Source organism: Herpailurus yagouaroundi, unplaced genomic scaffold (genome assembly GCF_014898765.1).
Source record: "Herpailurus yagouaroundi ecotype Mexico unplaced genomic scaffold, PumYag 159, whole genome shotgun sequence".
Taxonomy (NCBI): Eukaryota; Metazoa; Chordata; class Mammalia; order Carnivora; family Felidae; genus Herpailurus; species Herpailurus yagouaroundi.
In genome coordinates, this window is record NW_024412400.1 from 18,631,509 (window position 1) to 18,644,964 (window position 13,456).

At 40.6% G+C, this 13,456-nt stretch overlaps 1 protein-coding gene and 1 pseudogene across 2 annotated transcripts in view; one reads left to right on the forward strand and one right to left on the reverse strand.

Moving 5' to 3' along the window:
- Positions 1-13,456, reverse strand: part of LOC121033595 (ubiquitin-conjugating enzyme E2 E1) — an 81,282-nt gene that overhangs the window by 53,093 nt on the left and 14,733 nt on the right. The window lies entirely within an intron of this gene.
- LOC121033386 (cell division cycle-associated protein 3-like) lies at positions 9,084-9,818 on the forward strand (annotated as a pseudogene).

Here is a 13,456-nt window from a genome sequence, read left to right on the forward strand (position 1 = left end):
TATAATTTCGGTCAAAAATTTTCAAGTCTTTTTTCCTGATGGTAGCTATTACTCTAATATTTTATTGCAAAAGTAACTTATGTCTATCTATAACAAAGCAATTCCATTGCCTTTACTAGCAAATGTTTCAACTAACATAAGCAAATATCTAAATAAAGATCCCATTTTCTCATTTTGTAAAGCTGATCTAAATTTTAAATCACTAGGTATACATACTGTATTTTCTTAAAAATTAAACCTATATTTAAAATCTTGAGGATAAATATTATATTTAACATAAAAGAACAGAAATGGTTTTGGTTTTTTTTACCAACAAGAAATTAAAAACTGACTCTATGGTTTAGTCACTTCAACTTGACTATACCTTCTCAGTGACTGACGTTAACATCTAAAGAACTGCCCTGATAACATTTACACAACTACTGTACTAATCAAATACTGTAATTTGTTTCAGTAATCCTTCAAATTTTTTAGGTTATCTCCTGATGTTGGGTGCAAGAAATAGAACAATCACATTTTAAAGAACTTAATCTGTTGCAGTGACAGACACAAATGACTATAAATGAATAGGTAAATGTTATAAAGAAGTACATGTCATGAGACACAGATGAGAGACAGTTTGGAGTGAATCAGTATCATCTGAGTCTTGAAGAATAATAAGGATAGAAACTGGGAGATGGAATATTCCAAGGAGTAGATGGAATATAGTAAATAATGGGAGGTTAAACAATAAGATAGGAATACAGTAGACTAGAATCAGGTTGTTAAGAAGTTTATATCTCATAAAAGGAAATTTCAGACACTTCATTCTAAAGGCAACTGGAGGCCTGAAATTTTTTAAAGAGGAATACCATGATGATCAAACCTACGCCGGAGAACATGTAGAAGTAAAATGGCCAGCCTGATGAAACAGCATCAGCAACTCAGTAGCTACGTTGTGAAATAAGCCTACCTTTTTAAAGAGTTTTTTTGTTTGTTTGTTTTGTTTTTTGTAGAGAGCGTGCTCTCGAGCTGGGGAGAGGGGCAGAGGGAGGGAAAGGGAGAGGAAGAGAGAGAGAGAGAGAGAGAGGGAGGGAGGGAGAGAGAGAGGGCGGGAGAAAGAGAGGGAGGGAGAGAGAGAGGGAGGGAGAGAGGGGGAGAGGATGGGAGAGGGGGAGAAAGAATGAATGAATATCTTAAACAGGCTCCATGCTCAGTGAGGAGCCTGACAGGGCTCAATCCCACAATCCTGGGATTACGGAAAATCAAAAGTTGCCTGTTCAACCGACTGAGCCACCTAGGTGCCCCTTACTTTTTAAAATTTACATACATTTCTGCTGAATAAAATTTAACAAGCAATAAACAACTCGATGTAAGGCCTACAATTCACAGAGCTACTATAAGAGGCAGTAGAGTATCATGGTTAGGCATAGAGGCTTTGAAGGCCAGGATCTAAGTACCAGCTTCACCACTCAAGAGCAGAGTGCCCTTAGGCAAGCTACTTAATTAACCATTTTAAGCTTCTCTTTTCCTTATCTGTAAAATGAGAACAATCATATTCACATAAGGTTAGCTGCTATCATTTTTATTAAAGTTTTATTCTATTTTTAGAATCTCTACAACACAGAATATGAAGCAAAAAGAAGCTAAGATTTGTACTGTAAGTCTAAAGAGTTGTCCAAAATATCACAAATCAGGCTTTCCATTATTCAGTATTTTGTATAAAGTGAATACCCAGAGTACTGAACATATTCATATCATTTTACAATATAATTACCAAAATTCATTTCAAAGTCTAATTCAAATTAAAGTTTTTTTGCATTTTGATTATTTTGTATTATTGGTGCTGTTTCCCTTTAAGTAAACTCCTACATCATGTTTGCACTGAAATTTCGTCCCCTCAAGAATTCTGAGAATGACATGTGTAATTTTTTTCTATAATGGATAAGTGAAAAACAATTTTCCTAGGGACCTCTCTCTTAGCTGTTTATTATTAGCTCAGGGGAAAAAATAATCACAAAAAAACGGGTCTTTCAGTAAGAAAAATTACCTTCATCATGAAATGATTGAATTTCTTATCATTGTAACCCCAAACCCCCTGTAATTGTTTATTAAGATACCCTGGAATTACATTTCATTTTATAAGTCATTTTATAGCATAAAAACTAATCAAAAGAGTTGCAGTAACAGAATTTGTTTTTTGTTTTGTTTTTTTCTAACTGAAATTTCAAATACACATCTAAAAATGTTTATATCACTATCAATCTGTATTATAGCCTTAACCTGTGTCTGGCCTACATGTCCCCTTTACTCCAAATATCTCGGCTACTGTAACTAAAAATTGTGACAAAATTATTATTCCATAAAAGCATTTACCAAATCAAAGAAACTAGAAAGCATTCTCTCTATATGGTCATATCACAAAGATTTGGGACTTCCCAATGCACAGATAAAGTTTTTCAGTATCACAGATAACCATGTGGGGACTAGAAGAAATCTGGCAAACTGCCTCCCAGACTACTGAGGGTTCTTCATTGCTTCCTCAAGCTCTCATTTGCTGTTCCTGCTTTTAAAGAGATACAAGGCCTAACTCTTGATGCTTCCACACTGGCCTACTGAGGCTATCTGCATGTCAAATGGACAATGAGGAAGCCAGGTGGAGAGATTACAAAAACGACTGACAAGCTGCTTTTGTTGGCTCTGAACGCTACGTGTGCATTACAGAGCATTCAGACTTTCACCCATCCATTACGTCAGGACGTGCTAAGTACTGTTCTACTTCCCTTCACTGGTTTAGACACAAATTTGGGGTAGCAGGTCTCTAAATTTTATACAATTTCTAGATATAATAAATACAGATATCTAGACATAATGGGTATGAAGACATATCAATTATATCCAGACGTAAAAGAAACTCTACATAAGTAAATGTCAGTAAATCTGTCCATTAAAAAAAGACATTTACAGGGGCGCCCGGGTGGCTCAGTCGGTTAAGCGGCCGACTTCAGCTCAGGGGATGATCCTGCGGTCCTTGAGTTCAAGCCCCGCGTCGGGCTCTGTGCTGACAGCTCAGAGCTCGGAGCCTGTTTCAGATTCTGTGTCTCCCTCTCTCTGACCCTCCCCCGTTCATGCTCTGTCTCTGTCTCAAAAATAAATAAACGTTAAAAAAAAAAAAAAAAGATATTTACAAAGAATATCTCCAAAAACTTTTTACAAGTTGGAAGTTTTATGTGAAATATTCAAGTACAGGCTAAGTGTGGTGGTATATCATTCCTTTACTTAAAACTCTCCAATGGCTTTCTACTGAAATTAATATCATCTGACTCTTAGCCTACCTCATCTCCTACCACTCTCATCCTTATGCACAACATCCAGCCACGCTGGCCTTCCCCCATGCAGCACCTATTTTCTGTCTTTCTGCCTAAAATGTTTTTCTCATGCCTACGTCCTGGTCATCATTCATGGCCATCTCCCTAAAACAGTGACCCAATCAGCTTAGTCGCTCACTATGCCATTACCCTGTTTTAATTCCTTCGTACTGAAATTACTTTCGTACATTTTTAAATCGTCCCTCCCTCCATATGAATGTAAGGCCCATTAGGAAAGGGACATTGTCTTTTTTACTGCTCTATCTTCAGGACCTGGCACAAACGGAAATGCTCAGTAAATGTTAGAATGAACTGAATACGGTGAGGAGCAGCTGGTTACAGCTATATCTTAAGTCAAAGGGCTCTACGATGGAACAGGTCAGGCAGAGACCTAAGTATTGGCAGTCCACCCAATGATGCGTACTACTCAGCCTGGCTCACAATTAAACAGGCAGAGAACACAGATGGAGCAGGTAGGAGACTGCCCCGCCCACCCCGGCTGAGTCACAGATAACCCTGCCAGGCCTCAATACACTTGCAAAACTAGTACGAAGACTTAGCTGGAACAAACAAAAATCTGTTGTTATTAATAAGTACAGACAATTCTCATGATGCAAATAATGTGTGTTCAGTAGGTTATATATTTTAAAAACTCATTCGAGGAACATAATTAGTGCCCTACTAGACTCCATATAAATACCTGTTACGGAATGAATCATACCTTCAAAGTTAGGCCAGTAACAATTCATAGATACAGTCTGGATGTACCCAATTGTATCTCTCCCTCAAAAAGTCAAGTGTCTATAAACTATCTGTTTTTTTGTTTTGTTTTTTTTTTTTTTTGACTCAAGTGAGTATGTCCAGAAGAAATTTCTGAGAAAACTTCATCCAAGTGGTTAATCCTTTTTTTCTAGAAGGGGCAGTAAGGGAAGGGGGCACACCTGGGTGTAAGAAAGCCAAAAATGCAAGAGTGAACTGACAAAGATTTTATCCAGAAAGGAAAATGCAAATTAAGCCTGCAGTAATGTCATTAGGTATCCTGAGATTTGACTTACCCCCTTAAACAAGATAGCATCTTTTTTGTTTTTTAATTTTTAATGTTTATTTATTTTTGAGAGAGACAGAGCATGGGGGGGAGGGGCAGAGAGAGAGGGAGACACAGAATCTGAAACAGGCTCCAGGCTCTGAGCTGTCAGCTCAGAGAGCCCGACGGGGGTCTCAAACTCACGGACCGTGAGATCACGACCTGAGCTGAAGTCGGACATCCAACCGACTAAGCCACCCAAGCGCCTCAAGATAGGATTTCTTTTTATGAATCTCCAGGTCAAAGACAATGTGTATATGTTATCATCCTCAAACCACACACTACAGTAGATAGAGGCTTGCCAGAGATCAGAGAAGCTTCAGAACTGAAGACAACGGTTTTGGAGGGGCTTACTGAAAAGACTGGGGAGTCTAAGTCTTTGGAAAGCAGTGAGAGTTGGACTGTAACAAACACCCATGTAGAAAGGTTTCAAGAACGGCTCTGGAAAAAGAAGAACGTAGCAGTAATCTAGCAACAGAATGGAGAATGGATAAAAATTTGTTTATCAATACACACCACATAATAATTAGGACACAAGAGAAGAGTACAGAGAAGGGAGCAGCCAATCCATTTAGCTATAAAATTTCCATCACAAACATTAATTTGGACTCCAAGATCTTAATAGCTTCCCCCCCCCCACAGTCATAGTGTTTTAACTTGCAGGTACTACAATACAGAATTTCCTCCCAATATACATAAATGTAAAATTGCTGCAGTAAAAGTAGTAGTAAACCCCCCTGCATCTACATAGACTCTAGCAGTATTGCCAGAGAAAACAGAAACCAATTTCAAATTTCAGTTCTAACAAGAATTGTGTCCTCAGCATATGGTTTATTTTAGGACTGGTCCATATCACTTGACAGTGTTTACTATGTAATAAACACTTCAGATGTGAAAACATCTCAGGATACTGAACTACAGAGAAGAAACATTTTCTGGGAAGGCTAGCAGTCTAGCTGAAAAATGAATCCATGCATCCTGAGGACTCTCATAGAAACAATCGCTCAGAAAAAGGACCAAAGCCAAAGAAGTATCACATACTATTAAGTAATGTATGATATTGCTATCTTTACTGCTAGTCTCTGCTCACACATTACTATAATCACTTAACATACATTTGGTTTGAAATATTTACTTAGGTTAGAGGAAAGTTATCTTTCATGTTTAGAAGAATATCCTCCTGGGTGCTTGTTATAAAACAAATGTTTTCTTTTACAGTCTTTGATGTATACCAATTCAACATCTCTTTCATTAGGATAAATGTGCTCCAGCAAAGTCTACTAAGAAATAAAATTTTATAAAGCCAATTCCAGTAAGTTACCTTGAAAAGCTGAGATGTATTCCCATAGAGGAGGAAGGAGAAACTTACGTTTTTGGCGGAACAAACTCCCTATGTAGCCAAACACTTGTGGCTCCACACGTTATCATCTGATTCCCTCTGGCAGTGCCTACTAACGCTTGTGTGATCCCAACTAACAATCTGAACTGTAAGAATGTCTTCCAATCCCGAAAACTTCTGAAGTCTACCCTCAATGCTCCCAGAACTCTGTATCCCTCTGTAAGACAGTCCGAGTCACCGACCTCACCAAGCAGCACAATCAGGCTGCCTTCATCTTGCCCAGCGACCTCCAGTACCAGGATTTGAGCCTGAAGCTTCATGTTATACAAATAAAAACCATTTCTCTAGGTCATCGATTTTAATTTAGAAATTAGTCAAAGTTATCTGAATAAGACACACCACAAATAATTTCTCCTCCAAATACTCATTTACTGTACAAGCACACTAGAAGAGAACCTCTAATGGTTAGAAAATGTGAAAAGTATCAATCATAACGCTAAGAACCCACTTTTAAACAAAGCTAACGTCAATGAGATATACTATGTTTTTAAGACTAAAAGTGTAGTAAAGTACTTGACTGGTAATTTTTGTGATGACATGAGTAAAAGGACACCACAACTAGACCACTTAGAATGTCTACCATTATCACTTCCCCCAAACCCCTCACACCCAAATTTGAATGGGAATCTGGCATCTGAATTTTTACACACAAGCTACTTTGTACACATACTGTTCTAATGAGAAGTCCTAAGATAAACATTTCCATCATGACATTTTCTTATATGAAACTATTACTACCCACATTTAACAATGACTCTAGTTGTCCTACTGCTCCCTGGCTTCCTATGCGTACTTTATAAGTATGTATCTTAGAAGACCATTCTCAGAAAAAGGGACAACTTTAATTATCATGTTACACAGGACCAAGACTACCTGGATAATATAAAACAAAATAATAAATAAAATGTGGTTGGTAAATGATTGGAATGAGGATGCTTATATGATGATGCTTTAAGAATTCCAGGTAAGTTCAATGTAAAGCTTGAACAAAGCAGCCAATCTTAAAAGGATGAAAAAATTGAGTATGATGAACAATTTACACTGTGTTAAAAGTATACACATGTACCCACTCATTCTCATGCATCCACAAGTATACAAAAGGTCGACACAAATCCAAGCGTGTAAAAAAAATTTAAGGATGGCAGCAGCAATTTACTGATTTTCCAATTAATCCACTCCCTAGTATTTTCAAAATAAGCCCTGCTAAAGGTATTCATCAACATGTGATATACGGACCCAGCACTACTTACATATGATATCCATACTACAATGGAAGCCATAAAGATCACAAAGAACTTGAATCTACTAAAATAGGAAGTTCACTTTTTTCTAGTGGGGTGGGGAGAGGAACCTTCCCCACCCCAAACCTCAAAAATCCTTTGAGAATACACCAAAAATGAGAAGCACTCTCCCAAGGAAAATAATTACATGATGTTAAAAAAAGTTCTGCCCTAAAGTATAAAAATCTGATAATACTAATGTACCTCCCCGGAATAAACACCATGAAATCTTCTAACTGGAAAGAAAAACACAAACATCTTTTCCTTCTTGAAAATCATCCCCTCTTTTGTGTCACATCTCAAGTTAGATCTGTCTTGTAAAGGTCACCAAAAATTTGAAATTGTGAAATCCAGGTTACTTGCTCATTTTTCCTGACCTCACCGTGTTATTTCAGAGCTGATGACCACTCTACCTCAAAATGCTTTCCACTCACTACGCTCTGGATTTTCCTGCTCTCAGTCCCCTTTGCTCACTTCTCCTTCAGGCCATACAACCTCTAAATGCTACAGGTTTAAGTCTGCATCCCGGGCCCTCTTCCCACTACACCTTTCTTCTCTAGGTGAGCTTGAAGCATTCCCCAGATAAGAGCTTCTATATATTGAATGTCTCCCAAATGTACATGTAGCTCAAGCTTATGTGTCTATCTTGAGTTCAAAATATTCCTCTAAGTTCCAATTACTTATATCTAACTTTTTAAAATTTTTTTAATGTTTGTTTATTTTTGACAGAGAGAGAGAGAGAGACAGAGCATGAGCAGGGGAGGGGCAGAGAGGGAGACACAGAATCCTAAGCAGGTTCCAGGCTCTGAGCTGCCAGCAGAGAGCCCGATGTGGGGCTCGAACTCACAGACCACGGATCATGACCTGAACCGAAGTCAGTCGCTCAACCGACTGAGCCATCCAGGCGCCCCTCTTATATCTAACTTCTATTTGACACCTTCATTTGGATGCCTCATTAGTATCTACCTGAAACCTAACATACCCACAAAGAAGGACTCATTTTTTCTCCCCCCCCCCCCCCAGAAATGTTAGAACACATTTTTTTTTTAAGTTTATTTACTTATTTTGAGAGAAAGAGACAGAGAGAAGTTGAGTGGGGAAGCGGCAGAGAGGGAGAGACAGAATCCCAAGCAGGCTCTGTGTTGTAAGAACAGAGCCCAACGTGGGGCTCGAGCCTACAAACTGTGAGATCATGACCTGAGTGTAGATCAAGAGTCAGACATTTAACTGACTGAGCCACCCAGGCGCCCCAAAGACTCATTTTCTATGCTGTCCTCATCCCAAAACACATAGAGATCCTATTCCAGTCTTGTTCCTCTCAGTAAAATGAGGCCATCATCTAAGACCACAGAAACTTGGAGCCATTCTTGGTCCTTTCTCTCATCTCCCACATGCAATCCATCCATCAATAGGTCCAGGTGATCTAATCCCATCTTCACTGCCACCATCTTAATACGAACTGCCATCACCAGTTGCCTAGAATACACCAATACCCTCCTTTCTGGTCTCCTTTCTTCCACTTGTGCCTTCCTCCCCAGTGATCTTCCACACAGCAAGTAGGGTAGGAAAATCACTACTGAAATAATGTCACTTTCTTGCTTCACAACCTTGAATGGCTTCCCACTCTTCTTAGAATGAAAATCCAAACTCTCTATCTTGGTCTACATGATACTGCATCACATGGTTCTCCCCACCTCAGGGCCTCCGTGTTTGTGTTTCAGTCTGGGATGTTCTTCCTGTACTTTTCACAAGGACTCCTCCTTCCTTCTCATTTTTTAGGTCTTTGCCTAAATGTGTTTTTAAAACCTTCTCCAAGTAACCTCCCTACCCCAATTATTCTCCATCAATGCACTGTTAATTTCTCTTACAAGCTGACTCAACTTGTAGTTATCTATCCTTCTACCGGTTACTGTCTGTACTGCCTACTAAAATCCAAGTTTCAGGGAAGTTTGAAACAGCATGGGCTGTTTCAGATGAGGCTCCAGCTGCTGGGCACCCAAAAGAGGGGTAGGGGCCCAGCATCCCTTCCTTGCCCCAGGCGGGGCTCTGCAAAGAGCACCTCAGTCACTCCAGCACGACCTCCACTGCACAAGCTTCTGGTCCTGGAGGCAGATTCCCATTTACCTAGTGTCAGCATCCTACACACTCCCATCCAGGCGTAGAGCTCTCCACAACCAAACCTACCAACAGGGGAGCAGTTGGAAGGTTCTGATCAGATCCCTGCTCTCCTATCCTCAGCCTTGCAGACACCTTAAAGACCAGCAGCAGAGAGACCCCAAGCCCAGTGGTGAAACAGCTGAGTGAAGTATTTGAGACTGAAGCCCCCAAATCAAATCTTCCCCCAGAGCCTGTTCTGCCCTTAGAGGCAATTTCATCTTCTGAATTGGACGTGCCTCTGGGTACCCAGTTTTCCCTTGAGAACCAGATGCCATCCTAGAGCCAGAGGGAGAGGAGGTGTTCTCCAAGGAGGAAGGACAGCCCTCAGAAATCCCCATGGCCAGCCAGGGCTCAGACGAGCCCTTGAGAGACCCTGAGACTCCTCGACCATTAGTTTTTTTTTTTTCTTTCTAATGTTTATTTACTGAGAGAGAGAGAGAGAGAGAGAGAGCGCGCGCACGCGCGAGAGCGTGCGCACTCACACATGCATGCGCATGCGCGAGCACAAGTCAGGGAGGGGCAGAGAGCGGGAGAAAGAATACCATGGAGGCTTCACAGGTCAGTAGGAAGCCCAAAAAAGGATTATATCTCATGAACTGCGAGATCATGACCTAAGCCAAAATCAAGAGATGGATACTCAACCAACTGAGCCACCCAGGTGCCCCGATCTTGAGGTTCTAAGTACCACAGATGGAAAGCAAATGGCAAAGTACTAACGAGATCTCCCTTCATCATCCTATTAGATGACAAGTCCTCCAGAACTGTGACACCACAACAGGGTAAGCGGTCTTCTCCCGAGTGAAAATGCCACAGAACTGAAGGAAGAGGCCATTCTGGAAGCTGGAGGCCACGTGTAGGAGTAGGAGCAGGAGCAGGAGCAGGACCAGGACCAGGACAATTAGTACTTTCCAAACTTGGTGGAGAACTAGGCCATGCGTGGCGCCAGCACTGAGTTCACCAGAGGCCTAGTGATATTGTGTCCTCTCAACCCCTTCTTTTCCTGGGAGACTGGAAAGGCTCGTTGTCATGAATTTCCCCTAAACTACCAACTCGGGGACTGAGTGCTTTCTTGCTTTCGAGTCTCATGTATTTACATACGTATTGACATATTACAGAAAGTGATTTTAAAAATAAGTAAGTAGGGGTGCCTGGGTGTCTCAGTCAGATGAGCCTCCGACTTCAGCTCAGGTCACGATCTCACAGTTCATGGGTTTGAGCCGCACATCAGGCTCTGTGCGGACAGCTCAGAGCCTGGCGCCTGCTCCACATTCTGGGTCTCCCTCTCTCTCTGCCCCCCCCATTCATTCTCTCCACCCTCCCCCCCTCAAAAAAAAAACACTAAATAAAAACAGTAATACCGGACTTCAAGCTGTAATCATCAAGACAATATGGTACTGGCACAAAAACACTCAGATCAATGGAACAGAATAGAGAACCCAGAAATGGACCCACAAATGTATCCCCAACTAATCTTTGACAAAGCAGGAAAGAATATCCAATGGAATACAGTCTCTTCAGCAAGTGGTGCTGGGAAAACTGGACAGCGACATGCAGAAGAATGAACCTGGACCACTTTCTTACACCATACACAAAAATAAATTCAAAATGGATGAAGGACCTAAATGTAAGACAGGAAGCCATCAAAATGCTCGAGGAGAAAGCAGGCAAAAACCTCTTTGATCTTGGCCGCAGCAACTTCTTACTCAACACGTCTCCAGAGGCAAGGGAAACAAAAACAAACATGAACTATTGAGACCTCATCAAAATAAGAAGCTTCTGCACAGTGAAGGAAACAGTCAGCAAAACTAAAAGGCAGACAGAATGGGAGAAGATATTTGGAAACGACATATCAGATAAAGGGTTAGTATCCGAAATCTATAAAGAAGTTATCAAACTCAATACCCAAAAAACAAATACAGTGAAGAAATGAGCAAAAGACATGAATAGACACTTCTCCAAAGACATCCAGATGGCCAACCGACACATGAAAAAATATTCAATATCACTCATCATCCAGGAAATACAAATCAAAACCACAATGAGATACCACCTCACACCTGTCAGAATGGCTAACATTAACAACTCAGGCAACATCCTCAGATATTGGCGAGGATGCGGAGAAAGAGGATCTCTTTCGCACTGCTGGTGGGAACGCAAACTGGTGCAGCCACTCTGTAAAAACAGTATGGAGGCTCCTCAAAAAATTAAAAATAGAACTACCCTACGACTCACCAACTGCACTACTAGGTATTTATCCAAGGGATACAGGTGTGCTGTTTTGAAGGGGCACATGCACCCCAATGTTTATAGCAGCACTATCAACAATAGTCAAAGTATGGAAAGAGCCCAAATGTCCATCAATGGATGAATGGATAAAGAAGATGTGGTCTTCACATCTTCCACACACACACATATTCCACACACACAATGGAATATTACTCGGCAATCAAAAAGAACGAAATGTTGCCATTTGCAACTATGTGGATGAAACTAGAGGGCATTATGCTAAGTGAAATTAGTCAGAGAAAGACAACTATCATATGACTTCACTCATATGAGGACTTGAAGACACAGGACAGATGAACACAAGGGACGGGAAGCAAAAATAATATAAAAACAGGGAGGGGGACAAAACATAAGAAACTCATAAATATGGAGAACAAACAGAGGGTTACTGGAGGGGTTGTGGGGGGGGGGGGGATGGGCTAAATGGGTAAGGGGCATTAAGGAATCTACTCCAGAAATCATGGTTGCGGTATATGCTAACTTGGATGTAAATTAAAAAAAAAAAAGTTTTAAGTATATAAGAAAAATAAATAAATAAAAATAAAAATAAGTAAATAAAATAAAATGAAACTCAAATTCCACAAATCAGAGGCCAGGTCTGTTTTAGTCACCTACATAGCACAGAGGACTCTAATATCTTAAATGAATATGACTTGATTTACTCAGGCTGTTGTCACTCTTGTACAACACTGCTTCCTGATTATAATCTTGACTATTTTTTTTTATTTGAGGGAGAGAGAGCATAAGCAGGGGAGAGGGACAGAGGGAGAGATAAAGAAACTTATGCAGGCTCCACACTCAGTGAGGAACTCAATGTAGGGTTCGATCCCACAACCCTGGGATCACGACCTGAGCCAAAATCCAGAGTCAGACACTCTACCAACTAAGCCACCCTGGCACCCCAATCCTGACCTTTTGACCTGTATCCTATCTAAAACTTCTAAGTAAAATCATTCTAAACTTCTCTGTTCCTATCTGAAAATGTGCTTCTATGTCTTTTCTTACAGAACTTATTAAGATCTATCCCACATCAATTTTCCATCAATTAAAATAGATACAAATACCCAGTGTCCTGGTATTACACACAATGATCATCATTTCAATACTGGTAAACCCTACTGAGCCGCCATCAATTATTACTATTTAAAACTTAGGGGCGCCTGGGTGGCTCATTTGGTTAAGCGTCCAGCTTCGGCTCAGGTCATGATCTCTATGGTTCATGGATTCGAGCCTTGCATTGGGCTCCATGCTGACAGTAAGGAGCCTGCTTGGGATTTTCTCTCTCTGCCCCTCCCCCACCCATGCTTTCTCTCTCAAAAATAAATAAACTTAAAAAATAAAAAGGGCACCTGGGTGGCCCAGTCAGTTGAGCACCTGACTTCGGCTCAGGTCATGATCTCACTGTTCTGGAGGTCAGGCTCCACATCGGGCTCTGGGCTGACGGCTCAGAGACTAGAGCCTGCTTCCGATTCTGTGTCTCCTTCTCTCTCTGCGTCACCCTTGCTTGCACGCGCGCGCACTTTCTCTCTCCCTCTAAAACATGTTAAAAACTTTTAATAAAAAAATAATAAAAAATAAAATTTAATGCTGACACAAATCAGTACTAGAGATAAGTCAGATGTGACACCTGTAGCAAATGCAATGTTGAGTGCTATTTAAGAACTTCATAATACAGTCCCTTTATTGTGGCCTGGCATTTCCCTCTGTCCTATTCAGGTTCTTTAGAAAGCAGACAGGAAAAAAAAGAAGAAAGCAGACAGAATTGTTTCTGACTACTTTGTTAATTGACATATTAGTGAATAGTATGCTACCCCAAGTAACAAAACCCAGTGACAACTTTCAATTACGTTCTGCATACGAAAACTGTTGGCTTCCTAAGCCTTTGCTGACTGGGCTGAGACAC